Source organism: Equus caballus, chromosome 9 (genome assembly GCF_041296265.1).
Source record: "Equus caballus isolate H_3958 breed thoroughbred chromosome 9, TB-T2T, whole genome shotgun sequence".
In the NCBI taxonomy this organism is placed as follows: Eukaryota; Metazoa; Chordata; class Mammalia; order Perissodactyla; family Equidae; genus Equus; species Equus caballus.
This window is the reverse complement of record NC_091692.1, coordinates 12,415,067-12,441,835: the sequence shown is the minus strand read 5'-3', so window position 1 is coordinate 12,441,835 and position 26,769 is coordinate 12,415,067. Positions and strand designations below refer to the sequence as shown.

The window sequence follows — 26,769 nt, the reverse complement described above, 5'->3', positions numbered from 1 at the left end:
GAAGAAATGCCACTCTTTTTCTCTCTGGGCCTTTTGAGAAACTAGACCAAAATTATAAATTATTGAAGGTTCCCACTGAGCAGTGGTGCTTTTCTGGGTGTAAGTGTCTAGAGAACAAATTGAAGAAGAACGTAGGAACACTGAAGAACGTCAACGTGGGATATACGTATTAGGAATCAGGGACCTCAGCAGTTCAGTTTTCTCATACACCCCCATGTACCCCGCTTTTTGCCAACTATTATGGCAAATGCATTTTGGGGGGCTATGCCCGACAACTTATGCTTACAGATCCTCTTGCGGACATTTCTCTAGTTGAGTAGAAACCCTTCTATAAAAAGTCGGCAGGTTCTGTGAACCGAGGGAGGAGACAATGTTTCTGAATGTGCAAATTGCAAGTTCCTATTGGGGAAAGAGCATTAAAATAACTTGAAGCTCTATTTTATTGGCAATACAGAATGCAAAGTATTTTATTTTTAAACTTCTAAACTTGAAAACAAGACAGCCTAGGTTAAATAATTGTTTTCCAAAGCTGAGTGTGCTCATTTGCAGCTCAGTTTTTCTGCTTTAAGTACAAAAACAACTTCCTAAAACTCCTAGGCAGGAACTCTACTGTTTTGATGATCTGTGGTTAGATGAACTGATCAGTCTCAGTTGGTAACTTCCCTTTGTTTTTCCTTGATGAGGGTTTAAAAAATTCTAGAACAGATGAATTTTTCTAGTCTTACACTGACAATTTCTTGCCAAATGTCTCCTGAGAGGCATATGCCATACATAGGAATCCATCTCCATCCTTCTTGCTTTCATACCCTTCAGAAATGGGTGTGGACACACTCACCAGGCTGTGTCCATTCACTACCAGGAAGTAGACTTGATTAGCGTTGAGCGGTAAGCGCCTTCTAATTCTCTTGAGGAGCTCACTCCTGTAGACTTGATCAGGTATAAGGAACTTGGTTTTATCGAGGACAGGAAGCTGCTTCTCACCCTTGTATCATCCTATGATCACCGGGATTTTGGTAGGATGCTGCTCTTGGGTAAGTCGGACACCTTCTGCTCTTTGTTCGAAGGTGCACCGCAGCTTGAAGGTCTTCTCCGACAGCAATGGCGTGGGAGGCTGGGTGGGGGCGGCGAGGTGGGGGGATTGAAGGGCTGGGCTGGTCCCGGCTGCTCCAGGTGGCCAAGGCAGCTCCCAAGAGGTTAATTTAGAAGTAAAAAAGTTGCACTAAGAACATAAATCAGAATTTCTGTTTTGGAAAGTAAATGGGGTAGTGATAGCCATCAAACATACATTATAAATGGCATGGTGATCAAGCATACATCATTTTCTTCAAGCATCATCTAGAAATATTTGGTAAGCCTAAAATTATAAATTCCCTTAATAGGTGCTATGCAAAGAAATCTCCAGAGACTCACCCCCTCTCTTCCAGCTAGCTTAAAACTACTATCTATAAAACCACTAGCTTTGCCATGAGTACTTAGTAGCAGGATGGGGAGGAAAAGAAAAGAATAATCTTGAATTAAAGATGGCTATCCTTGTCAAAGCCATCAGGATGGCTATTCCTGATGGAACAGCAGAATTTATCGTTGTCATTCACTCCATTGCAGTGGCTTTATTTTACTGAATAGAAGGGCAATTTTTGCTATTGTAGCAATTCATTATTTATCTAGTTATAGATTTTTAAACTTTTAAAATTCAAGGATTACAGTTGGAGCTCTATAGAGCTGCATATAGCTATAACTAAACTTAATTTTACATTAAGATGCTTACATGTCTGGGCTAAGGGTGTTATCAGGATGGAAGAAAAGATTAAGTCACAGAGAGGAAATTGTAAGACATTTAGGCAAATATGAGCAAAAGGAATCTTACTGTCATTTATAGATTCCAGATACAGAAAACAAATATGTTTTTTAAACTTCTTGAATGACTCGAAATACCTATGAAGGTTTGTGGAATAAGCAGCAAGAATGTTCCTATATATTGTTTGTAGCAGGATTTTCTAAAGACTGCTTCATTGCACTTCTATCTAGTAAATACAATGCACTCTGGAATGTACGCTGTAAAACCCATGTCTCTAGGAGAGTAAATTTTACTTTGTTACCTAAATTAAAGGAAATGTTCTTGAGCCCACTCCAGCTTTCCCACAATTTGGATACTGAATATTTATCTGAGCCAGCAGGTAACTAAGAAACCAAAATTTAAATCTCTAAGGCTTCTGATTGATTTTGCACAGGTAAAGAATAATGTATTTATATTTGAGGCAAATTCAACTAAAGAATCTAGAGCTTATAATATTTAAAATTATATTTACAAGGCCGGCCCCATGAGAGTGGCTAAAGTTCTGCACACTCTGCTTCGGGTTAGCGGGTTCAGATCTTGAGTGTGGACCTGCTTCACTCATTAGCCATGCTGTGGAGGCATCTCACACACAAAATAGAGGAAGATTGGCACAGATGTTAGCTCAGGCCTAATCTTCCTCAAGCAGAAAAAAAGGAAGATTGGCAATGGATGTTAGCTCAGGGTGAATCTTCCTCACAAAAATATCTATATATAGATATAGATAACAGTAAAATTTATTTTAGATCATTTGCCTCCTGGTGTTTATGAAATAATGCCTGTGTGCCTGAACTGGGAAAAGATCCTTCAGGCCCATAAGTGTAAAGGAGAATCAGGACTCTGAACAGGGCATTCCTTGGTAGGGAGTAAAACTGGTGAAATTTTTCTTTTCTTTTAGTAGACTGTTTTTTACAGCAGTAAATGCAATTTTTAAAGAGTTTTTAGTTGAATGCTTTGCGTGCAAATCTACAGTAGTCTGCTGTCAATTAAGTACTATTGGAAGTTACCAGAGACCCGGAGAAGTAAAAAATGTAAAACAATTCAAAACTTTTTTTAGACTTATTTTTTGTGTTTACATTGATCATGTATGGGGTGTGTCTCACAGTCTCAGAATTTACTTCAAACAAAGTAATGATGTTATTCTGTGGGATCCTGTCTCTAGAGGAATTAGAACCTCTCTGGGTATGTTGTTACGTCCTGTTTTATTATTTTTTTACCTGAAAATCTATCTCCATGCTGTGAAGAAACCAGTTTCTTATCACATGAAAGACGTGCTCCCTTAAGCATGGCAAGGAAATCAGAAACAGATTTTTTTATTCGCATTGCAGGACTCAGCAATTGGTTGATGCAATTCTAAAAAATTTCTAAAACCAGTTAGCCCATTAATACTGATTAAGTAAGAATTTCTAGAATTGCATTATTTAAATAAATTCTAGTTCAGCATTAGATGGCATACAATGAAGCCATTGAAAACTATGTTCTAGAGAATTTTTAAGGACAGGAAAATAAACATGTTATATTACTAAATGAAAATATTAGATTGCTGTATGTAACAAATTGTTCTCAATTTTGGGGGAAAAAATGGATGCATCTGTATTTTAGAAAGACTAGCAGGATATATTCCAACTTGTTAACAGTATTTTCTCTGGTTTCCAAATTCTCTATGATGTACCTGTTTACTTTTTTCTCCCCTATTCTAACTCTTGAAAAAGTTTTTTGATTATAGAGGTTTTACATATGCAAGAGTAGAAGAAACATTATAATGAATCCCTATCTACTCATCATCTGGTTTCAACAATTACCAATATTTTGTCAATTTTTTTCAGTTATCCCCTAATTCTTTTTGGAATGTTTTAAAACAAATTTTTGACATCATATCTTTTCATGCAAAGATATCTTCCTTGCTTATATTTTTCTTTTTTTTTTTAAACAACATTCTTGCTGAGTGTAGAATTCTGGGTTAACAGTTTTTCTTTTAGTCCTTTAAGAATGTCACTTTATTGCCTTCTGGCCTGCGTCGTTTCTGATGAGCAGTCTGCTGTGTTTTTTATCTTTGTTCCTCTATTAGCGTTGTTTCTTTACTCTGGCTGACTTCAAAATGCTGTCATTATCTTTTGTTGTCCGCCGTTTGACTGTGACTTGTCCAGCTGGGGGTGCATGTGTGTTTGAGGGTGAATGGTTAGAGCTCGTGCCCCACCTCCCTGCAGCTGTTGATCACCTTCTCACGTCTGTGGGGGACTCTCTCTGATCTCCTGCTGGGTCCCTAATCTTTCTCATTAGGCCTTGGTAGTGGAGAAGAGTTTGGGAATGAGCGCCAATTCCCCTTGTGTCTTGGGCCCCAGCTATTCCAAACTGCCATACTCGCCCACTTGGGCCTTTAAGAATTCATTAAAAGTTTAGCTGATCTTTCCTACCTACTTGCATGCCGGCCATCTCTCTCCTGTGCTTTGCCAGAGGTGAGATAGTTCCCGCATACTGTCTTTCCTTGGAGGGGCTTGTCCCTCTTTAGCATGTTGTTTACTTTGTCACTTTGTGTTCTTAGCTTGTGATGAACTCAAGAAAGTTATGATTTTGTAGATTTCCTGACTTTTTCTCGTTAGAGTAGGAGTGACTTTCTTTGCCGCTTTCTATATCCTAAGCAAAGGAGAAGTCTGCGTATATTTCTTTACCTAATCTAACTCTTGATTTCTCCCCTTGCATCTACTCTTTTTCCTGGCTCCTCTATCTCAGTAAATGGCTCCACCATCCATCCAGTTGCTCAAGCCAGATGGCCAAGAGTCGCCTTGATTTCTCTCTTTCATCTTAGCCTCTACCCACACCCCTGTCCAACTCATTCTCAAGTCATCCTAACTTACTTACAGGACATCCCAAATATGTCCATTTTCTTGCTTCCTTTGCTACCATCACTCTGCACAAGTCGTTAGCGCCTCATACCTGGGCTTCTTGCTCTCCCCTAGTATCACCCAGCAGCCAGAATCACCTTTAAAATATGTAAATTCAGTTATTCTCTGCTTAAAATCTTCTCATAACTTCCTTTCTCCTGAGAATAAAAACCCAAACTCTTTCCTTGTGCTTACAAAACTCTACACCATCTGTCTTGCATGACCTTGTCGCACTCGCCTGCCGCTCTCGTCCTCCCCTTCCGTGCTGGGGCCTTCTTTCAGTTCCTGAAATGCACTGAGCTTATTCCTGCCTTCGGGAGTTTGTCTTAGCCATTGGTCTTCTGTTTGGAATGTTCTTCCCTTTGATTTAAATGTCCAGCTTTCTTTTATTCAAATTCAGATATTGGCTCAGGTGACTGTCCCTTCGTCAGAGAAGCCTTTCCTGATTATTTTTATCAAAGAAGCCACCTTTCACTTGTTTTTTCACCACCCTGATTTCAATCTTTTCACAGCACTTAACACTGTGTGTGATGTTTGCCTTCACTGGTTGGTTGGTTGGTTGGCCTGTGTTTTGGTCAGCAGTCCTGCCTTAACCCTGGGCAAGAGGTACCCTTGCCCTGGGCCCTTTGTTTTGAGGATCCCACTCTGACCCTCCTAGGGTGGTACCCCATCCCACACATCCAGGGATCCATGAGGCAAAAAGCCATGTTCTTTGCAGGCTGCACCACCCTGTCTCCAATTCTAGACCATACCAGGGGGAACTGACACCCTAGAATTCCCTGTCCAAATTGCCCTACGCCAGCTGTTGAGACCTACCTAGATCTCATGCCTGGGCACGTTCTCCTAAGAGTAAACTGCACGGCCCATGTATACATTCCAAGACCTGAGGGATGGGTAGCCAAGGGGTGTTCGCAGGAAACATGGATAAAACTTAACACGCTATCTGTGGAGTCCAAGTATATGTGCTGAAGTCTCCTTGTGACATGGTCAGAGTTGAGGGTAGAAGAGAAGCGGGCTATGATGTAGGGACTGGATTCCTATAGTGGGAGAAATCCAAGAATTCCAAATTTGAATCTAGGCTTCTAAGTTGTTATGAAGGAATATTCATCAAAGTAGGAGGATAGAAAATATTTTATCTAACAATCTGTCAATTGTTATAATTTGTTTGCATTGTGGCTTTTAATTATTTAGGCCTCCAGTAGGCAGGCTTGCATTTGTACTCTTGCCCTGAGTCCTGCAAATGTTAAGGGGGAGGGCTGAATGTCTGTCCCCCATGAGATTCCACAAGAGATGGGTCTGTCAGTCTTGCTCACTGCTGCATCCCCCAAGCCCAGAAGAGAGCACATAGCAGGTGTGCAATAGGTGGTCATTGAAGAGAAATGAAATCATCTTCCCACGTGTCTTTTCTCTTGAAAAGAGTTTTATCTCTTGAAGTTTCTTTTGTCTGAAATTTATATTGCTACTCCTGCCTTATTTTTGTTAACATTTGCCTCTTTTGTCTTTTTCCATTGCTTTATTTTCAGTCCCAAGGCATGTTATTTTAGGCTCTTTTATTATAAACAGCATTTGACGGGATTAAAAAAAAAAGTAATGAGTCTTTATCTTTTGATAGACTATTTTCCTTTTCACGTTTATTGTGATTATGTATATGTTTGGGTTCATTCTGGCATTCTTAATTTCTACTTCTCTTTTCTTTAGTTCCTTTCTCTCCCCTCCTCTGACCTCTACCTTAAACCCCATTCCTGAGTTTTGGGTGAAAATTGAGTTTTCTAGTTTCCATTCTGCTTCCTCCATTGGTTTGGAAGTGACCTATTATCTGTCTTCTAGTGATTAATTTAAGATTGTTACCCCTTATATATAAGCATATTTTGGTATCAACAATATCTAGAATTAATTTTTTTTTCCTAAGAAAAATTTGGCCCTGAGCTAACATGTGTTGCCAATCCTCCTCTTTTTGCTTGAGGAAGATTCACCCTGAGCTGACATCTGTGCCCATCTTCCTCTATTTTGTATGTGGGTTGCTGCCACAGCATGGCTGACGAGTGGTGTGTGTCCATACCTGGGATCTGAACCCATGAACCTGGGCTGCCAAAGCCGAGCATGTGGAACTTAACCGCTAGGCCATGGGGCCGGCCCCTAGAATTAATAATATCTACCTCTTTTCCCTAAACCAGATACGAACTAGGGCCCACTTTTGCTTCCTCCCTCCTGTCTGGAATATAGGCATGCCTCAGAGATGTGAGTTTGGTTCCAGACCACTACAATAAAGCGAGTCACACAATCTTTTTGGTTTTCCAGTGTAAAAGTTATATTCACACTATACTGTAGGCTGTTAAGTGTGCGATAGCATCATGTCTAAAAAACAATGCACATACCTTAATTAAAAAAATACTTTATTGCTAAAAAATGCTAACCATCCTGTGAGCCTTCAGCAAGTCATAATCTTTTTGCTGGTGGAGGGTCTTGTGAAAAAACACAATATCTGGGAAGTGCAATAAAGTGAGGTATGCTTGTATTCCTGCCACAATCTGTTCTCCTCTGTTTCCCTAGCCACCATCTTCCATGGCAAGATCGCTTGGAATTCTCACTTAAGGGTAAAGGTTTTTAGCTCTTCACTACCATTTTGAATGTTACTTCTTTATCTTGGATTAGGTTTGCTTGTTTTTGGTCAAGGCTGGTTTTCTTGCATTCTTTCAGATAGTAAAATGTGGACGGAAAACTTCCTAAATCCTTGCTTGTCTGCAGTATCTCTATTTCTTAATGATTCTCTAACTGGATATAGAAATTATTTTGGTGAGGAAGATTGGCCCTGAGCTAACACCTGTTGCCAATCCTCCTCTTTTTGCTTGAGGAAGATGGTCCCCGTGCTACCATCTGTACCAATCTTCCTCTACTTTGTGTATGGGACATTACCACAGCATGGCTTGATGAGCGGTGTGTAGGTCCGCACCCAGGATTGGAAACTGCAAACCCCGGGCCACTGAAACAGAGCATGTGAACTTAACCACTATGCCACCAGGCTGACCCCTGGATATAGAATTTAAAAATTATTCTTATTTGACCACATAAAATTGAAAATACTGCTTGAGTGTATTTTTGCCTTCATTAGTGTCTGTGAGAAAACTAATGACAATCTGATTCTTATTTCTTTGTTGATAATTTCCACCTCCAGCCACTGAATTTTATCTTGGTGTGTCTAGGTGTCTATTTGCATTCATCCTGCTGGAAATTTGTTGAATCTATTTACTCAGAAGATTTTTATCTTTTTCTGGAAATCTTTTTTTCTATTGTTTCTATGAGTATTTCTTCTCTCTGTTCTCTCTTTTTGGAGTTCCTATTAGGCAGATGTTGGAACTTTTGAATCTTTTTTTCATAGTCACCATTTATTTGGGGGTTTTTTCCATTTTTTTTGAGCTGTGTCCTTCAGTTGTATCTTCTAAGTAAGTAATCATTCTTCAATTATGTCTTTTCTGTTATTCAGCACATTTATTGAGTTTTTTAAAAAAAATTCAATAATCACAATCTTCCTTTCCAAGGCCCCTAGTTGTTGTTTGTAATGACCTGTTTTAGTCAAAAGGAAGCATTGTCCCCTCATTCCTCTGAGCATGTTAACTATACGTACCATACATACTTATTTTGAAGTCTCATTTGTTTGTTCCATTATGTTTGTTTCTTTGGATGCTAGTTTATCCATTTGATGACTGTGCTGCCTTTCATTCAGAGGATTACTTTTCCTTAACTATTTGCTGGGTTCGCATGCTCATCTGGAACCTGAGCTCCTGTGTTAGTCTGTCTCTGCTATATCTGATTACCTGGCCCATTTCCACGATTCCAGCAGAATGTGGCCTGTGGCCTCCCGAGGCTTCCCTTTCCTTCTGGGTGGCAGGGAGTACTGTCCCAAGTCCTGAGTACGAGGAATGACATCTTCCTGGTTGTGCATTGCTCCTATCTTGGGGCAGAAGCCTCTGCTGAACCTGCATGGCACAAGAAGGAGAGGGACAAAGAGTTCAAACTTCCCGGATGCCTCTGCCTCAACCAGTCACCCTTCTGGTTGACCCAGAATCCCCTCTTGTCCTTTTCATCTATTGTCTCTCAGCTCGGAGTCCACGGATCTGCTTGCCCTCTTCATAAGTTCTCTCTTCTGTCTGTTTTGGCTATTATTCTTTATTTCTTCCTTCATTATGAACTCATCTGCCTTTAATCTTTTAGGAATTTCTATAATTTCTGCTCTATTGTGGGCGCTAGTGTTTATTTCAACTAAAATTCTTTTCTTGTCATTTACGAGGATTTGAGAGAGGAGGAAGGTTTTAGCATGTTGATCTGATCTCCTATGGGTCTGTTATAAAGCATGTTAGCCCAGTTTAAAGGAAGTACATCAGTGCATCTGGCAAGTAATATTTGCTCCTATCACTGAATTCTAGTGGAAATTTATACTGTGAGTGTAAGCTAAATATATTAACGTTTATTAAATTCCTGCTTGTTAATGCCTTTAGTTTGACCTTCTAAAAATTCCTGAGATATATCAGTTCTAAGATAGGAAAATGGAGGCTTAGAGAGGTAAAATAATTTACCCAAGGTCTAACAGAGACTAAGAGATAGAGCCAGGATTCATACCTATGTGTTGCTATGACAATAGCTGCCTTCCATTAAAAGACTTAAGGTAACAATAATGAATGAGGTCCTCAACTGTGAGATACCAACAAAATTCATTTAACACTCACAACAGTGGGTTCCGTTAGAAATCATGAAATCAGGAATTATGATTATCATGGAGAATTTGTCAACAAATCACTGAGCTGACAACATACTTCAATTCTGTTTTGTTGCTTGTCAGTAACATTTATTCTTGAGCAATTTGTGAACTGTTAGGGCTTTCTTAGTGGGCAGTGTGCATAAGTGGCATGCACATATTGGTAAACATCTCCACGGTGTTGGCAAGTTAGAGGTTCTATTTTGAACGGATTTTTCTCATAGCTTTCAGCTGAGGTTTATTTTCATATAAGCAGTAATTACAGAAAACGAGTGCCTGTGAGGGTAAATGTTGTTATACCGGTTAAAGAACATTATATGTATTATGTGGCATGCTATAATTATTTGAGTTATTTCACAGAAAGAAGGAAGTCTTTCTCAGCAATTGGGGTGCATAGGCTTAGAGGTCAATAAAGGCAGAGAGTATACACGATTTAAGCTTTTATAAAGTGTGTGTTGTTTTGTTCAAGAAGCGTTTTTGGAAAACCTGCCATAGAAACACTTGAGAAATTGAAAGATACAGAAATAAAAATATTTTGTATTTTAGCTAAGAAGTTTTAAATATACAAGTGCCAGAGGGCTTAAAAATGTTGTTGGGGGGGCTGGCCCGGTGTCACCGCGGTTAAGTTCGCACGTTCCACTTCGGCGGCCCGGGTTCACCAATTCAGATCCTGGGTGTGGACATGGCACTGCTTGGCACGCCATGCTGTGGTAGGCATCCCACGTATAAAGTAGAGGAAGATGGGCATGGATGTTAGCTCAGGGCCAGTCTTCCTCAGCAAAAAGAGGAGGATTGGCAGCAGTTAGCTTAGGGCTAATCTTCCTAAAAAAAAAAAATGTTGTCAGTGTGCCATGGAGTCCCTCAGAGAAGGTGGACAGCATGAAGTTGGGTCGGAGGCTGTTGTGTTGAACCCAGTTGAGCAAACTTCCCTGCTGTGCAGTTTCCTTGGTGTAAAGGAAAGAAGAATACCACCTACCTCACAAGGCTGTGAGATAATGGATGCAAATTCCTTCACATTCACTTTTGACCAATCATTTGAGTCAAGTTTCTTAAACCAAACCTACACACCTTTCTCACATCCCTTTCTAGTTTCCTCCCTGTCCCAAGGTGAGCCTGGGTGGCCAGTGTCAGAGAGCAGACCAGAGGAGAACATTCGGAGGAGCCAACTCAGAGGGACCTGGAGTCAGTGGTCACCTCCTTTGGGAGTTTTTGTCCAGGTGATATGGGACTCATGCAGATAACTTTGTGCCTAAAATTCTAAGTTCTATAGTAGTGAGCATGTGTCATATTCATGACTATTCATCATCTTTTGGGTGGCCTTTCTATATTTAGGGAAACCTCTCTTATAATGAATTTTTACCTCCCCAATGTGTAAGTAGATTCAAATCCCAAATCCTTTTGCAGTGAGGATGCAATAATGGGACCAAGACTCTGCCGGTCGGATGCACCTGCATGAGTCTGCAATTCAGAACACGAGCAGACATGCAGAAGGTGGAGCCTCCAGTTTTGGTAGCCCTGGTGGCCATGGCAGCATTTCTCCCAGTGCTCAGTGTGCTGGTGAGTTCCTCATCTGGCCAGTTCTGTGGTTTGAAATTGGGCTTTTTAAAAATTTTTATTTAATTAATTTTTTTATTGAAGTAACATTGGTTTATAGCATTATATAAATTTCAGATGTACATCATTATATTTTGATTTCTCTGTAGACTACATCATGTTCAACGCCCAAAGACTAGTTACAATCAGTCACCACACACATGTGCCTAATCACCCCTTTCACCCTCCTCTCTCCCACCTTCCCCTGGGGTAACCACCAATCCAATCTCTGTCTCCGTGTGTTTGTTTGTTGTTGTTGTTTTTGCTGAGGAATATTAACCCTGAGCTACCATCTGTTGCCAATCTTCTTCTTTTTTTTGCTTGAGGAAGATTAGCCCTGAGCTAACATCTGTGCCAGTCTTCCTCTATTTTAAATGTGGGTCACCACCATAGCAGCCAAAGCCTGGCTAATGAGTGGTATAGATCTGTGTCCAGGATTTGAACCTGAGAACCTAGGCTGCCAAAGCAGAGTGTGCCCAACTTATCCACTAGGCCAAGGGGCCAACCTGTTGTTTGTTGTTGTTTTTATTTTCTATTTATGAGCGAGATCATACGGTGTTTGACTTTCTTCCTCTGACTTATTTAGCTTAGCATAATACTCTTAAGGTCCATCCATGTTGTCACAAATGACAAGATTTCATACTTTTTGATGGCTGAGTAGGATTCTATTGTGTATGTGTACTGTATATTCTTTATCCATTCATCATTTATTGGGCAACTACATTGCTTCCAAGTCTTGGCTATTGTGAATAATACTACAATGAACTTAGGGGTGCATGTATCTTTACCCATTCACGTTTTCATGATCTCTGGATAAATACCTAGCAGTGGAATAGCTGGATCATATAGTAGTTCTATTCTTAACTTTTTGAGGAATCTCCATACTGTTTTTTATAGTGGCTGCACCAGTTTGCACTCCCACCAGCAGTGTATGAGAGTTCCCTTCTCTCCACATCTTCTCCAACACTTATTTCCTGTCGTGTTAAGTACAGCCATTCTGACAGGAGCAAAGTGATATCTCATTGTAGTTTTGATTTGCATTTCCCTAATTAGAGATGTTGAACACTTTTTCACTTGCCTATTAGGTATCTTTGTATCTTCTTTGGAAAAATGTCTATTCAATTCATATCTTTTGCCCATGTTTTAGTTGGGTTGTTTTTTGTTGTTGAGTTGTATGAGTTCTTTGTATATTTTGGATATTAACTCCTTATCAGATATATGGTTGCAAATATCTTCTCCCAATTGTTAGGTTGTCTTTTTGTTTTGTTGATGGTTTCCTTCGCTGTGCAGAAGCATTTTAGTTTGATATAGTCCCATTTGTTTATTTTTTTCTGTTGTTTCCCTTGTCCAGTCAGACAAGGTACTTGAATATATGCTGCTAAGAGCTATGTCTAAGAGCATACTGCCTAGGTTTTCTTCCAGAAGTTTTATGGTTTCAGGTTTTACATTCAAGTCTTTAATCCACTTTGAGTTAATTTTATGTATAGTGTAAGTTAGTGGTCTATTTTCATTCTTTTGTGTATGGCTGTCTGATTTTCCCAGCACCATTTATTGAAGAGACTTTACTTTCTCTGTTATATATTATTATCTGTCCATAGATGTGTGGGTTTATTTCTGGGCTCTCGATTCTGTCCCATTGATCTGTGTGTCTGTTTTTGTGCCAGTACCATGCTGTTTTGATTACTATAGCTTTGTAGTATATTTTGAAATCAGAGAGTGTAATACCTCCAGCTTTGTTCTCTTTTCTCAGGATTCCTTGGGCTTTGGGATCTTTTGTTGTTCCATGTAAATTTTAGGATTCTTTGTTCTATTTCTGTGAAAAATGTAGTTGGAACTTTGATAGGGATTGCGTTGAATCCATAGATTGCTTTAGGAAGTATGGACATTTTAATATGTTAGTTCTTCCAATCCAACAGCAAGATGTATCTTTCCCTTTCTTTGTGTCCTCTTCAATTTCTTTCAACAATGTTTTATAGTTTTCAGAATACAAGTCTTTCACCTCTTTGGTTAAATTTATTCCTAGGTATTTTATTCTTTTTGTTGCAATTGTAAATGGGATTGTATTCTTAATTTCTCTTTCTGCCACTTCATTGTTAGTGCATAGAGACACAGCTGATTTTTGTGTGTTGATTTTGTATCCTGCAACTTTACCGTATTCATTTATTACTTCTAAAAGTTTTTTGGTAGATCCTTTATGGTTTTCTATATATAAATTCTGTCATCTGCAAATAGTGACAATTTCACTTCCTCCTTTTCAATTTGGTTCCCTTTTATTTCTTTATCTTTCCTGGCTGCTGTGGCTAGGACTTCCAACACTATGTTAAATAAGAGTATGAAAGCAAACATCCTTGTCTGGTTCCTGTTGTTAGTTTTTCTCCATTGATTATGATATTAACTGTGGTTTCTCATACATGGCCTTTATTATGTTGAGGCACTTTCCTTCTATCCCCATTTTATTGAGAGCTTTTATCATAAATGGATGCTGTATCTTGTCAAATGCTTTCACAGCATCTATTGAGATGATCATATGATTTTTATTCTTCATCTTGTTAATGTGGTGTATCACATTGATTGATTTGTCAATGTTGAACCATCTCTGAATCCCTGGAATAAATCCCACTTGATAATGGTGTATGATCTTTTGAATGTATTGTTGCATTTGATTTGCTAGTATCTTGTTGAGGATTTTTCCATTGATGTTTGTCAGTGATATTTGCCTGTAATTTTCTTTTTTGTGTGTTCTACTTCTCTGCTTTTGGTATCAGGATAATTTTGGCTTCGTAGAATCAGTTAGGAAGCTTCTCCTCCTCTTCAATTTTTGGAAGATTTTGAGAAGGATAGGTGTTAAGTCTTCTTGGAATGTTTGGTAGAATTCACCAGGGAAGCTGTCTTGTCCTGGACTTTTATTTTTTATGAGCTGGTTTTTTTTGTTTGTTTGTTTCTTTTTAAACCTTGGCACCTGAGCTAACACCTGTTCCAATCTTCTTTTTTTTCCCCCTGATTTTTTCTCCTGAAATTCCCCCAGTACATAGTTGTATATTTTAGTTGTGGGTCCTTCTAGTTGTGGCATGTGGGATGCCACCTCAACATGGCTTAATGAGCGGTGCCATGTCTGTGCCCAGGATCTGAACATTGGGCTGCCGAAGCGGAGCATGTGGACTTTACCACTCGGCCACAGGGCTGGCCCCTGGACTTTTATTTTTTGGGAGTTTTTCGATTATCGTTTCAATCTCCTTACTGGTGATTGGTCTATTCAAATTCTCTATTTCTTCTTGATTCAGTTTTGGGAAGTCGTGTGATTCTAAGAATCTATCCTTTTCTTCTGATCATCCAATTTGTTGGCGTATAGCTTTTCATAGTATTCTCTTATAATCTTTTGTATTTCTGAAGTGTCCATTGTAATTTCTCCTCTTTTATTTCTGATTTTATTAATTTGAGACTTCTCTCTTTTTTTCTTGATGAGTGTAGCTAAAGGTTTGTCAATTTTATCTTTTCAAAGAACCAGCTCTTAGTTTCATTGATTTCTTTCTAGTTTTTTAAAATCCTCATTTCATTTATTTCTGCTCTGATTTTTATTATTTACTTCCTTCTGCTGATTTCAGGCTTTGTTTGTTCTCTTTTTTGTTTTAAAGTCTATTTTGTCTGATATAAGTATTGCTACCCTTGCTTTCTTTTCATTGCCATTTACATGGACTATCTTTTTCCTTCCCCTTACTTTCACTTTGTGAGTGTCTCTAGGTCTGAAGTGCATCTCTTGTACGAGGCATATATATGGGTCTTGTTTTTTTTTTATCCAATTGGCCACCCTATGCCTTTTGATTGGAGGATTTAGTCCATTGACATTTAAAGTAATTATTGATAAGAATGTACTTATTGTCATTTTCTTACTTTTTTTCTGTATGTTTTAATAGTTTTTTCTGATCCATTCATCTTCTCTTGCTCTCTTCTCTTGTGGTTTGATGGCTTTCTTTACTATTATGTTTGGGTTGCTTTCTCTTAATTTTTTGTGTATTTATTACAGGTTTCTTGTTTCTGATTACCATTAGGTTCATATATAATAGCCTACATATATAGCAATCTATATTATGTTGATGGTCTCCTAAGTTTGACCTCTTGCTAAAAGCTCTACTCTTTTACTCCCCTCCTCTCAGCTTTTACGTTTTTGGTGTCACATCTAACCTCTGTTTTGTGCATGTGTATCTGTTACCCCCTTGTCATGGAAATAATTTTAGTGCCTTTGTCTTTTGACCTTCATAGTAGCTTCGTAGGTGGTTGATCTGCTACCTTTACTGTATATTTGCCTTTATCAGTGATTTTATTCTGGTTTTTTAAAAAGTTAATTTTCTTATTCCTATTTTTGGTCTTTTGTTTTCCACTTAAATAAGTCCTTTAGCATTTCTTGTAAGGCTGCTTTCTTGGTGATAAACTCCTTTGATTTTCTCTTTCCTGGGAAGCTCTTTATCTCTCCTTCCATTCTGAATGATAACCTTGCCGGGTAGGGTATTCTTGGCTGCAGGTTTTTTCCTTTCAGCACTTTAAATATATCCTGCCACTCCCTTCTAGCCTATAAGGTTTCTGCTGAGAAGTCAGCTCAGAGCCTTATAGGGTTTCCTTTGTTTGTCATTTGTTGCCTTTCTCTTGCAGATTTTAGGATTCTCTCTTTAATTCTTGACATTTTAGTTATAATGTGTCTTGGTGTGGGCCTCTTTGGGTTTAACTTGTTTTGTGCTCTCTGTGCTTCCTGCACCTGGATGTCTGTTTCCTTCCTTAAGTTAGGAAAGTTTTCAGTTATTATTTCTTAGAATAGCTTCTCTACCCCTTTGTCTCTCTCTTCTGCTTCTGGGACACCTATAATACAGATGTTAGTGTACTTGATGTTGTCCCTGATGTCCCTTAGACTATCCTCATTCTTTTAAATTCTTTTTTCTTTTATCTGTTTAGCTTGGGTGATTTCCTCTAATCTTTCATCTAGCTCGCTGATACATTCTTCTGTTTCATCTACTCTGTTATTGAGTCCCTCTAGTGAATTTTTCGTTTCCAGTATTTTATTCTTCGTTTCTGATTGCTTCTTTTTTATATTTTCAATTCTTTGTTGAAGTTCTCACTGAGTTCATCCATTCTTCTCCCAAGATCAGTGAGCATCCATATGAATATTAGTTTGCACTCTTTATCAGGTAAATTGTTCATCTCTGTTTCATTTAGTTCTTTTTCTGAGTGTTTGTCCTGTTCCCTTATTTGGACTGTATTCCTTTGTCTCCTCATTTTGCCTCTTTCTCTCTGCTTATATCTATGTATTAGGTAGATTAGCCATGTCTCCTGATCTTGGAGAGGTGGACTTATGTAAGAGATGCCTTATGAGGCCCAGCAGTGTGCTTCCCTCTCGTCACCAGTTCCAAATGTTCCAGGAGTGACCCTTGTGTGGGCTACATGTGTCCTTCTGTTGTGGCAGGGTTGCTCATGCTGCAGGTTCCCTGGGAGGCTAGGCTGTGCCCCTGGCCAGCTGGTTGTAATGCTCAACTGTGTGTGGCTGCTATCGACCCTTCAGTCACTTTATTAGGTGTGGGGAGCCCCAGCACAGATGGCTGCAAGGTCTAGTAGCAGGTTCCTGTTGCAGTTTTTCTGGTAAGTGAGTAGACCTCCAGCATGGCTGGTTGCTAGGCTCAGGGGCTTACAATTGTTGTAGGCCTCTGGCCTACAAGGCTGTTGTCAGCCCTGTCAGGAATGCAGCTAATTGGGGCCAGCTCCAGGCATGGGAGCACCCAATTGTTTCAGGCATTGGAGGGTGGGGCTGATCCACTCTGTGACTGAGAAGCACAAGTCTGCAGCAACTGACAAGCCCCAGTGCCCAGGGAGCCACACACACCATCAACACAGTCCTGCCCCATGTGCAGGCCCTGACCCACTGAAGCAGATCTAGTAACCCCACTGTGGAGGCCCCACACACTCCACCAATGCAGGCCTGCCCTTTGCACACACCCTGCCCTGCAGAGGTGTACTCCATTGCTTGGCTTCAGAAGTTCCAGGCACCCCACTTATCCAGGCCAACAATTTGCCCTAGGGCTTGCTGTTGGGTGTGGCCAGTCTCTTGGGTGGGCTGCCTGCCCTTGCTGAGCTGAATTAAATCAGTGCTCTAGTGGGTGGGGAACACCCTGGACTAACAGGCCAATGGGAGAACTCCAATGGCGTCTGCCAGCATCTGTGTCACCACACCTGTACTAGGTCACAGTAATGGCTGCTGCCAATGTCTCAGTCCCTGGGGAGTTGGTTCCAGCCTTGAGAGGTCTCACCTCTCACTGAGGTGCACCCAGAGCCTATCAAGTGTGTCTCTTTTCGCCAATGGACTGTGTGCCTTTCTTGTGATTTTAGGTTGTTGTCTGCAGTGGGTGAATTTGTGTGTGGGCACTTTAAGAGCCGGCTCTTTTCCCCCTTATGTCAGATAGCTTTTCTAGGAGTACTCCCCATTGCTGTTAGTAGCCAGCAAAGCCAGATATCATGACACTCATCTTGGTTGTGCTGAGTCCAAAAGCTGCTTATTGGATTCCCCACTCAGATTCCCCACTCCTCCAGGGAAGGTGTCGTACCTGAGGATTCCTCATGGTTGGCTGTGAAGTGTCATGACTAGAAGATGACTTTTTTCTCTCCAGAAAAGAATTTCTGCCTCTTCCACCTAAGTCAGAACTATCCCTTGTTGTGCGGATTCTTTTTATCCAGTTTTCAGTTCTCTCTCATGGGTAATCATTCCAAGAGTAGTTGTAAATTTGTTTTGTCCTTGGGAGGAGGTGAGTTCAGGGTCCGCCTATGCTGCCATCTTGACACCACCAGTTGGTCTTTGTTTTTAGAAGGTAAGCAAGCCTTGTTTCTGGTAGGAATTTGTGTGCTAGCCAATCTCTTTGTTTTTCTCAATTATTTTATTGAAATCATAAATGTTTATAACATTGTGTAGTTTCGGGTACACATTATTATTTATCAATTTCTGTATAGACTGCATAGTGCTCACCACCAATAGTTTAATTTTTATCCATTACCATACATATGTGCCTCTTTACTCCTTTCACCCACCCTCCAGTCCCCTTCCCCTCTGGTAACCACTAATCTGTTATCTTTATCCATGTGTTTGTTTATCTTCCACTTAGGAGTGAAATCATACAGTATTTGTCTTTCTCTGTCTGGCTAATTTCACTTAACAATACCCTCAAGGTCCATCCATATTGTTGCAAATGAGACGATTTTGTCTTTTTTTATGGCTGAGTAGTAGTCCATTGTGTGTGTATGTATATATACACCACATCTTCTTTATCCATTCATCTGTAGGACTGCACTTGGCTTTCATCCATGTCTTAGCTATTGTGAATAATGCTGCAATGAACATAGGGGTGCATAAGTCTCTTTGGGTTGTTGATTTCAAGTTCTTTGAATAAATACCAAGTAGTGGGATAGCTGAATCATATGGTATTTCTATTTTTAATTTTTGATAAATCTCCATACTGTTTTCCATAATGGCTGCACCAGTTTGCATTCCTACCAGCAGTGTATGAGGGTTCCCTTTTCTCCACATCCTCTCCAGCATTTGTTATTTTTTGTCTTGTTAATTAGAGCCATTCTGATAGGTGTGAGGTGATATCTCATTGTAGTTTTGATTTTCATTTCTGTATTAATTAGTGATATTGAACATCATTTCATGGATCTGTTAGCTATCTGTATATTTTCTTTGGAGAAATGCCTGTTCATATCTTTTGCCCATTTTTGGATCAGGTTGTTTGTTTTTTTGTTGTTGAGTTGTATGAGTTCTTTTTATATTTTGGAAATTAACCCCTTGTTGGATATATGATTTACAAATATTTTCTCCCGGTTAGTGGGCTGTCTTTTTGTTTTGTTCATGGTTTCCTTTGCCTTGCAGAAGCTCTTTAGTCTGATATAGTCCCATTTGTTAACTTTTTCTTTTTTTTTGCTGAGGAATATTAACCCTGAGCTAACAGCTGTTACCAATCTTCCTCTTTTATTGTCTTGAGGAAGATTAATTCTGAGCTAACATCTGTGCCAATCTTCCTCCACTTTATATGTGGGTCGCTGCCACAGCATGGCTGATAAGTGGTGTAGGTCCTCACCTGGGATCCAAACCTGTGAACCCAGGCCACTGAAGTAGAGTGTGCTGAATTAACCACTATGTCATGGGGACTGCTGCTTAATTTTTTATTTTGTTTCCCTTGTCTGAGTATTCAAAAGGATGCTGCTAAGACTGATGTCAAAGAGTGTACTGCCTGTATTTTCTTCTGGGAGTTTTATGGTTTCAGGTCATACATTGAAGTCTTTAATCCATTTTGAGTTGATTTTTGTGTATGGTTTAAGATAATGGTCTACTTTCATTCTTTTGCATGTGGCTGTCCAGTTTTCCCAGCATCACTTATTGAAGAGACTTTCCTTTCTCCATTGTATGTTCTTGGCTTCTTTGTCAAAAATTAGCTGTCCATAGATGTGTGGGTTTATTTCTGAGCTTTCACTTCTGTTCCATTGATCTCTGTGTCTGTTTTTGTACCAGTACCATGCTGTTTTGATTACTATAGCTTTGTAGTACATTTTGAAGTCAGGGATTGTGATGCCTCCAGCTTTGTTCTTTTTTCTCTGGATTGCTTTGGTTATTTGAGGTCTTTTGTTGTTCCATATAAGTTTTAGGATTCTTTGTTCTATTTTTGTGAAGAATGTCTTCGGGATTCTGATTGTGATTGCATTGAATCTGTAGTTTGCTTTAGGTAATATGGACATTTTAGCTATGTTTATTCTTAATCCAAGAGCATGGGATATCTTTCCATTTCTTTATATCTTCTTTGATTCCATTCAATAATGTCTTATAGTTTTCAGTGTATAGGTCTTTCACCTCTTTGGTTAAATTTATTTTTAGGTATTTTATTCTTTTTGTTGTTATTGTAAATGGGATTGTATTTTTGCCTTCTCTTTCTGCCAGTTCACTATTAGTGTATAGAAATGTAACTGATTTTTCTATGTTGATTTTGTACCCTGGAACTTTGCTGTAGTTTTTGAATATTTCTAATAGTTTTCTGATGGAATCTTTAGGGTTTTCTCTCTCTCTCTACATATAATCATGTCATTTCCAAACAGTGAGAGTTGCATTTATTCTTTTCCAATTTAGATACCTTTTATTTCTTGTTTTGCCTAATTGCTCTGGCCAAAACTTCCAGTACTAGGTTGAATAGGAGTGGCAAGAGTGGACACCCTTGTCTTGTTTCTGTTCTGAGAGGGGTGGCTTTTAGTTTTTTCCCACTGAGTATGATGTGGGCTGTGGATTTGTCATATATGAACTTTATTTTTTTGAGGTACTTTCTTTCTATCCCCATTTTGTTGAGAGTTTTTATCATAAATGGACATTGGATCTTGTCAGAGTCTTTTTCAGCATGTATTGAGATGATCATGTGATTTTTATTCCTCATTTTGTTGATGTGGTGTATCACATTGATTTATGAATGTTGAACCATCCCTGTATCCCTGGTATTAATCTCACTTGATTATGGTACATGATCCTTTTAATGTATTGCTGTATTCAGTTTGCCAGTATTTTGTTGAGGATTTTCATATCTATGTTCATCAGTGATATTGGCTTGTAATTTTCCTTCTTTGTGCTGTTTCTGCCTGTTTTTGGTATCAGGGTAATGTTGGCCTCATGGAATGAATTAGGAAGCATTCTATCTTCTTCAATTTTTTTGAATAGTTTGAGAAGGATAGGTATTAAATCTTCTTTGAATGTTTGGTAGAATTCTCTGGAGAAGCTGTCTTTTTGGGGAGGTTTTAGATTACTGTTTTGATCTCTTGGCTTGTGATTGGTCTATTCAGTTTCTCTATTTCTTCTTGATTCAGTTTTGTGAGGTTGTGTGAATCTAAGAATTTATCCATTTCTTCTAGGTTATCTAATTTGTTTGCATATAGTTTTTCATAGTATTCTCTCATAATCCTTTGTAATTTCTGCAGTATCCATTGTAATTTCTCCTCTTTCATTTCTAGTTTTATTTATTTGATCCTTCCCTCTTTTTCTTAGTGAGTCTGGTGAAGGGTTTGTCAATTTTGTTTGTCTTCTCAAAGAACCAGCTCTTAGTTTTATCAATCATTTCTACTGTTTTTAGTCTCTATTTCATTTTATTTCTGCTCTATTTTTTATTATTTCTCTCCTACTGCTGACTTTGGACTTTGGCTTTGTTTGTTCTTCTTTTTCTAGTTCTCTTAGTTGTACTTTAAGATTACCTAGTTGAAATTTTTCTTGTTTGCTGAGGTGGGCCTATACTACTATGAATTTCCCTCTTATAACTAGTTTTACTGCATCCCATAGGTTTTAGTATGTTGTGTTTTCATTTTCATTTGTCTCCAGGCATTTTTTGATTTTTTCCTTGATGTCTTCATTGATCCAATAGTTGTTCAGTAGCATGTTGTTTAGTCTCCTCATATTTGTGACTTTCCCAGCTTTTTTCTTGTAGTTGATTTCTGGTTTCATAGCATTGTGCTCAGAAGCGATGCTTGCTATGATTTCAATCTTCTTAAATTTATTGAGGCTTGCCTTCTTTCCCAATATATTGTCTATCTTTGAGAGTGTTCCATGTGCATTTGAGAAGAATGCATATTGTGCTGTTTTTGGATGGAATGCTCTCTGTATATCTTTTAGGTCCATCTGTTCAAGTATTTCATTTAAATCCATTATTTCCTTCTTGACTTTCTGTCTGAATGATCTAGCCATTGATGTAAGTAGGGTGTTGAGGTCCCCTACTATTATTGTGTTGCTGTTAATTTCTCCTTTTAGGTCTGTTAATAGTAGCTTTATGTTCTTTGGTGCTCCTGTGTTAGGTGCATATATACTTATAATTGTTACATCCTCTTGGTGGAAAGACCCTTTTATCATTATATACTGCCCTCATGTCTCTCATTGTCTTTTTTATCTTGAAGTCTGCTTTGGCTGATATAAGTATGGCAACACCTGAATTTTTTTTTGCTTACCATCTGCTTGAAGTATCTTTTAGCCCTTCACTCTGAGCCTTTGTTTGTCTTTAGAGCTGAGATGTGTCACCTGGAGGCAGTATATTGTTGGGTCTTATTTTCTAATCCATTCAGCTGCACTGTGTCTTTTGATTGGAGAATTCAATCTATTACCTTTAGAGTGATTAGTGATATATGAGGGCTTAGTACTGTCATTTTATCTCTTGTTTTCCAGTTCTATATTTTCATCATTTCTCTTCCTTTGTATTTCTGACTGCCATTTTATTTTGGTGGTTTTCTGTGGAGGTCTTCCCAGTTTTCTTTTTTTTTTATGAATTGTGTCTCTGTTCTGATTTTTTGTTTAGCGGTTACCATGACGTTTGTATAAAAGATCTTATAGATGAGATAGTTCATTTTCTGATAGCCTCTTATCTCCATTAGCCTAAGCAAGTTCCATCTCTTTTCTCTTCCCCTTGTGAGTTATTCTTATCACAAATTAATCTGCTTTGTGTTGTGAGTTTGTGATTAAGTTGAAGTGTTTATAGTTACTTTTGATGCTTTCCTTCCCTTTATCTTTTAAGTTATAAGTAAGTATTTGCTACCCTGTTCTGAAAGAGAGCTACAGTTTTTTAATTTTGTCTATTTGTCTCCTTGCTCAAAGCTTTGTAGACCTTTACCTTTTGGTTTCAGGTCTGAGGGTATCCTTTATCATCTTGTAGGGTAGGTCTAGTAGCGATGAACTCTCTTAGCTTTTGTTTCTCTGGGAAAACTGTTATTTGTCCACCATATTTGAAGGATAGTTTCACTGGATAGAGTATTCTTGGCTGAAAGTTTTTGGCTTTCAGTATTTTGAATATATCATTCAACTTTCTCCTGGCCTGTAAGGTTTCTGCTGAGAAATCTGCTGAAAGCCTGATAGGGGTTCCTTTGTAGGTTATTTTCTTCTGCCTTGCTGCCCATAATATTTTTTCTTTGTCTTTGACCTTTGCCAGTTTTACTATTACATACCTTGGAGAAGGTCTTTTAGTACTGATGTAATGAGGTGTTCTATTGGCTTCATGTGCTTGTTAGTCCAGTTCCTTCCCCAGGTTTGGGAAGTTCTCAGCTATTATTTCTTTGAATACTCTCTGCTCCTTTCTCCCTCCCTTCTCCCTCTGGAATACCTATAATCCTTATGTTGCTTTTCCTAATTGAATTGGATATTTCTCGAAGAATTCCTTCACTTTTAAAAAATCTTAATTCTCTCTCCTCCACCTGAAGCATTTCTATATTTCCATGCTCTAAATCACTAATTCTTTCCTCCATAAAGTCAGCTCTATTTTTTAAGGATTCTAGATTTTTTAGTCTCATTGTGCTCTTCATATCCAATATTTCACCTTGTTTTTTTTTAGAGTTTCAGTTTATTTGGTGAAGTATTCCTTCTTCTTATTAATTTTTTTCCTGAGCTTATTGAACTGTCTTTCTGAGTTTTCTCATAATTCATTGAGTTTCTTTATGATAACTATTTTGAATTCTGTCGTTTAGATTGTAAATCTCTGTGACTTCACACTTGGTTTCTGGAGATTTGTCATTCTCCTTCTGCTCTGAATTATTCCTGTATTTTCTCATGGTGTTTGATGATCTAATCTTTTGCTGGCACATATGTGGTAGTATCTGGTCTCAGATTCCACTTCCTACCGCTGTGGGGAAGGAAGAGCTGTGTTTTTGACCCCACCCCATCTGCTGGTAGTTGTGCAGGTATGGTGGGTGCTCCCACTGGCCGGGCAAGCCTTTGCTCATGGACTCAGGGCTGTCACCCTGCTGATGCGTGTTCCCACTTGTGGGGCTTCAGTGTTACTATGGGCACTTATGCCAGCCAGGAAAACATTTGGGCATGCACACAGGGCTACCAGGGAAGGATAGGGGTTTGCTCACCTATCTCCATCATTTCCTGGGGAGACAGCCCATCCACCTTCAGGTGTAGAACTGTGTGGGCCTTTGAGCCATCCTTTTGTGCTGTGTGAGTAGCCTCCATTGGTCAATGAATGTCCATTTAGTTGTAGTTCAATGGAGGAGAAATAAAGGGAACAGCTTACTCCACCATGTTGCTGACATCTCTCCTCCCCCAATATCTTTTAAATAAACTTCTTTTTAAATTAATCAGCTAGAGTTATCTTCTGCTGCTTGCAGCTAAAAACCAACTGCTTTTGATAAACAAATAATCTGGTGTGTTTGGACTCTGGCATGGCTCATCTTTAAAGAACACCCTACTTTCTCATATTAATTAAGGCAGACTTTGAGGTTGAATTCATTCACCTATTCAATCAGCAAACATTATTAGGTTGAATATGTGTAAGTATCTCCAATGTGTAAGATACTGCATTAAGTACTGAGTGTTCAGTGGAGAAAACTCTTCCTAGTCTCTAAGGACTTGAAATCTTATAGAGCAGACAAACTTTAGCATATAAACCAAATGTACTATGACAGAGGACTAAACCAGACATGACATGTGAATGTGATTATAATTGATGAAATGTTGGGAATTGCTCCCACTCATTTGGCAGACATTGAGGATGAAACAGCTGGGGATAATTTATATTGAAATAACCTAATACATAAAAACAACTTTCTTTAGGAACAGAATGAAGAAAAGGCCACCATATCCATTGGCCACCTTGCTTTCTCTTTCTTCAAACTTGCTTTGGGGACTGGTGTGGATGCTTGACTAGGTTTTATTTCAGGTTTGTCGAACATTTGAGTTTGGGGAGGTGGTGGGAGTTGGAGAGTACTGGCACTCATTTAATGTTATTCTTGATGATGAAGATTTGACTAAAGGATGAAGGAGGTATGGAAGGCTTAGATTTAGGATCCACCATTGTTTATTGAGTGCGTATTATGTACCAGGCACTGTACTAGGAGTTTTCTATGTGCTATCTCAATCAGTTTTTCTTTTTCCCTCTCTCCCTGTGTATGTGTAGTTCTCTTTAAATTGCAAGGGGAAGAGATGCTACTCAAACTAACAAGACCAAAAAAGGGAATGTTTTGGTTTGTGGAACTGCAAAATTTGGGAGTAACTTCCTGGAAACTCAATGTATGTGCTCAAACAATGTCATTGGGAATTTTTGTCTCTCCATCTCTAGGCAATGCTTCCCTCTCAGTTTGTTTAATTTTTTCATTGTTGGAGGCTAGTGAGAGCTCCAGAGTCATATTCTACCCGATTAGTCACATCTATGGAAGAAGAACTACTTTGCAAGATTGGCAGCAAACATTCCAGGTTTAAGCCTGCATTAAGTAGGATGTTTTTGACCACATGTAACACAGAACAGGATAAAAGGGGCTTACTTTTCTTACATAGCAAGAAGCCCAGAAGTAGAGGCAATTACAGAGTTAGTTAACTCAGAAGATCAATCATGTTATGGCACTTGGTCAGCTTTTCTATGGCTTTCTTAGCCTTCTTCTTATAGTCTCAGATGGTTGAAACAGATGCCAGAATCACATCTTCATATGGCAGTGTCCAAAGGTAGGAAAGAGTAAGTCCCTGCTTTGTGTCTTCTTTTGAGAATGAAGAAAAACTCCAGGGGCCACTGAACAGACCTCTCCTTATGTCTCATGGGTAAGTTACATGCTCATGCTTTACCAGTCCTTTCCAAAGGGAATGCAATTACCTTGACAGTTTTCGTTTTGTTAACATTTATCCCTTGGGGCTAGGTATGAACCCCTAGATGTTTCTCTGGTCACCCAATAACTAAACAAAATCAGAGTTCAATTAGCAAGGAAGAAAGCGTGGGCTGTGTAAGTACTCAGCAGTATCTGCCAGTGTCTCACTGGATTAACACAAGTTATATATCCATTCCTGAACCAATCACAGTGACCCACCTGTGGAGCTGTGGAGGTGGTGGCCATGGTGGTAGGTAGAGGTATTGTGTCAGTCCGCTAACTCATATGAACTGAGAGTGGAAGAGATTGAGTCCCTATTTTTTTCAGATGATGATTCCTAAGCTAACTCTCCTATCCAGAAGGAGCCTGAAAATCCTTTGTTAGATTTTTGATCCAATTGTTAGTTTAAAAGAAGAAAGGACTTCTGTTCCTGTCATTCAATCTTAACACAAGATTTTGGATAGCTCATAAATATTTCAGAGCCATCATAGAAAGTGACCTAGGTGGTCAAGGATAGAGGAAAGCATGTGTTAAATAGGATCTCTGATTACAGAAGACTCATTAGGAGCAGCTCCACAAAACACTGTTATTATGGACCATCTGCAGAACATAGAAATATTTGTTAGGCAGAGTAATTTATTGTAGTTATACTTGGCATTGTGAAATTTCAGTGTTATTCTGCTTCTTCACCTTGGTATATCTTTTATAAAGTTTCCTTTTTAAGAATCCTCTATATAAATGTAGATGATCTAAGGGCTTTACTGAACAGATGATAACTTTGTATTGGGCACAGACATGAGTACCCATGGGACGATTCTTATAAACTGCATTTCGATTGAGTGGTTACACATTTCCCTCACAACGTTCTTCTCTTCAAAAAATGTGTAACAGCTTCTTGTTCTCTATTGTGATAAGACTTCATTCTTTGTCCTGATTTTTAGGACCCCTAGTGATCTGATTCCCACTAACTTTTCAGTCCTAATGCCCGTACTCTTTACCGAAGCTTCTCTCTGAGCTTCCACTTCCACCTTCAGACTTGGCTTGTGCATGTTCTGACCATTGAAATTATCCTTCCTCTGCTTGTTGAAATTGTATTCATCCCTCAT

General features: G+C 38.9%; 1 pseudogene; it reads right to left on the bottom strand.

The window, feature by feature from the left end:
* Window positions 1–721: 721 nt before the first annotated feature.
* LOC100630804 (uncharacterized) lies at window positions 722–26,769 on the bottom strand (annotated as a pseudogene).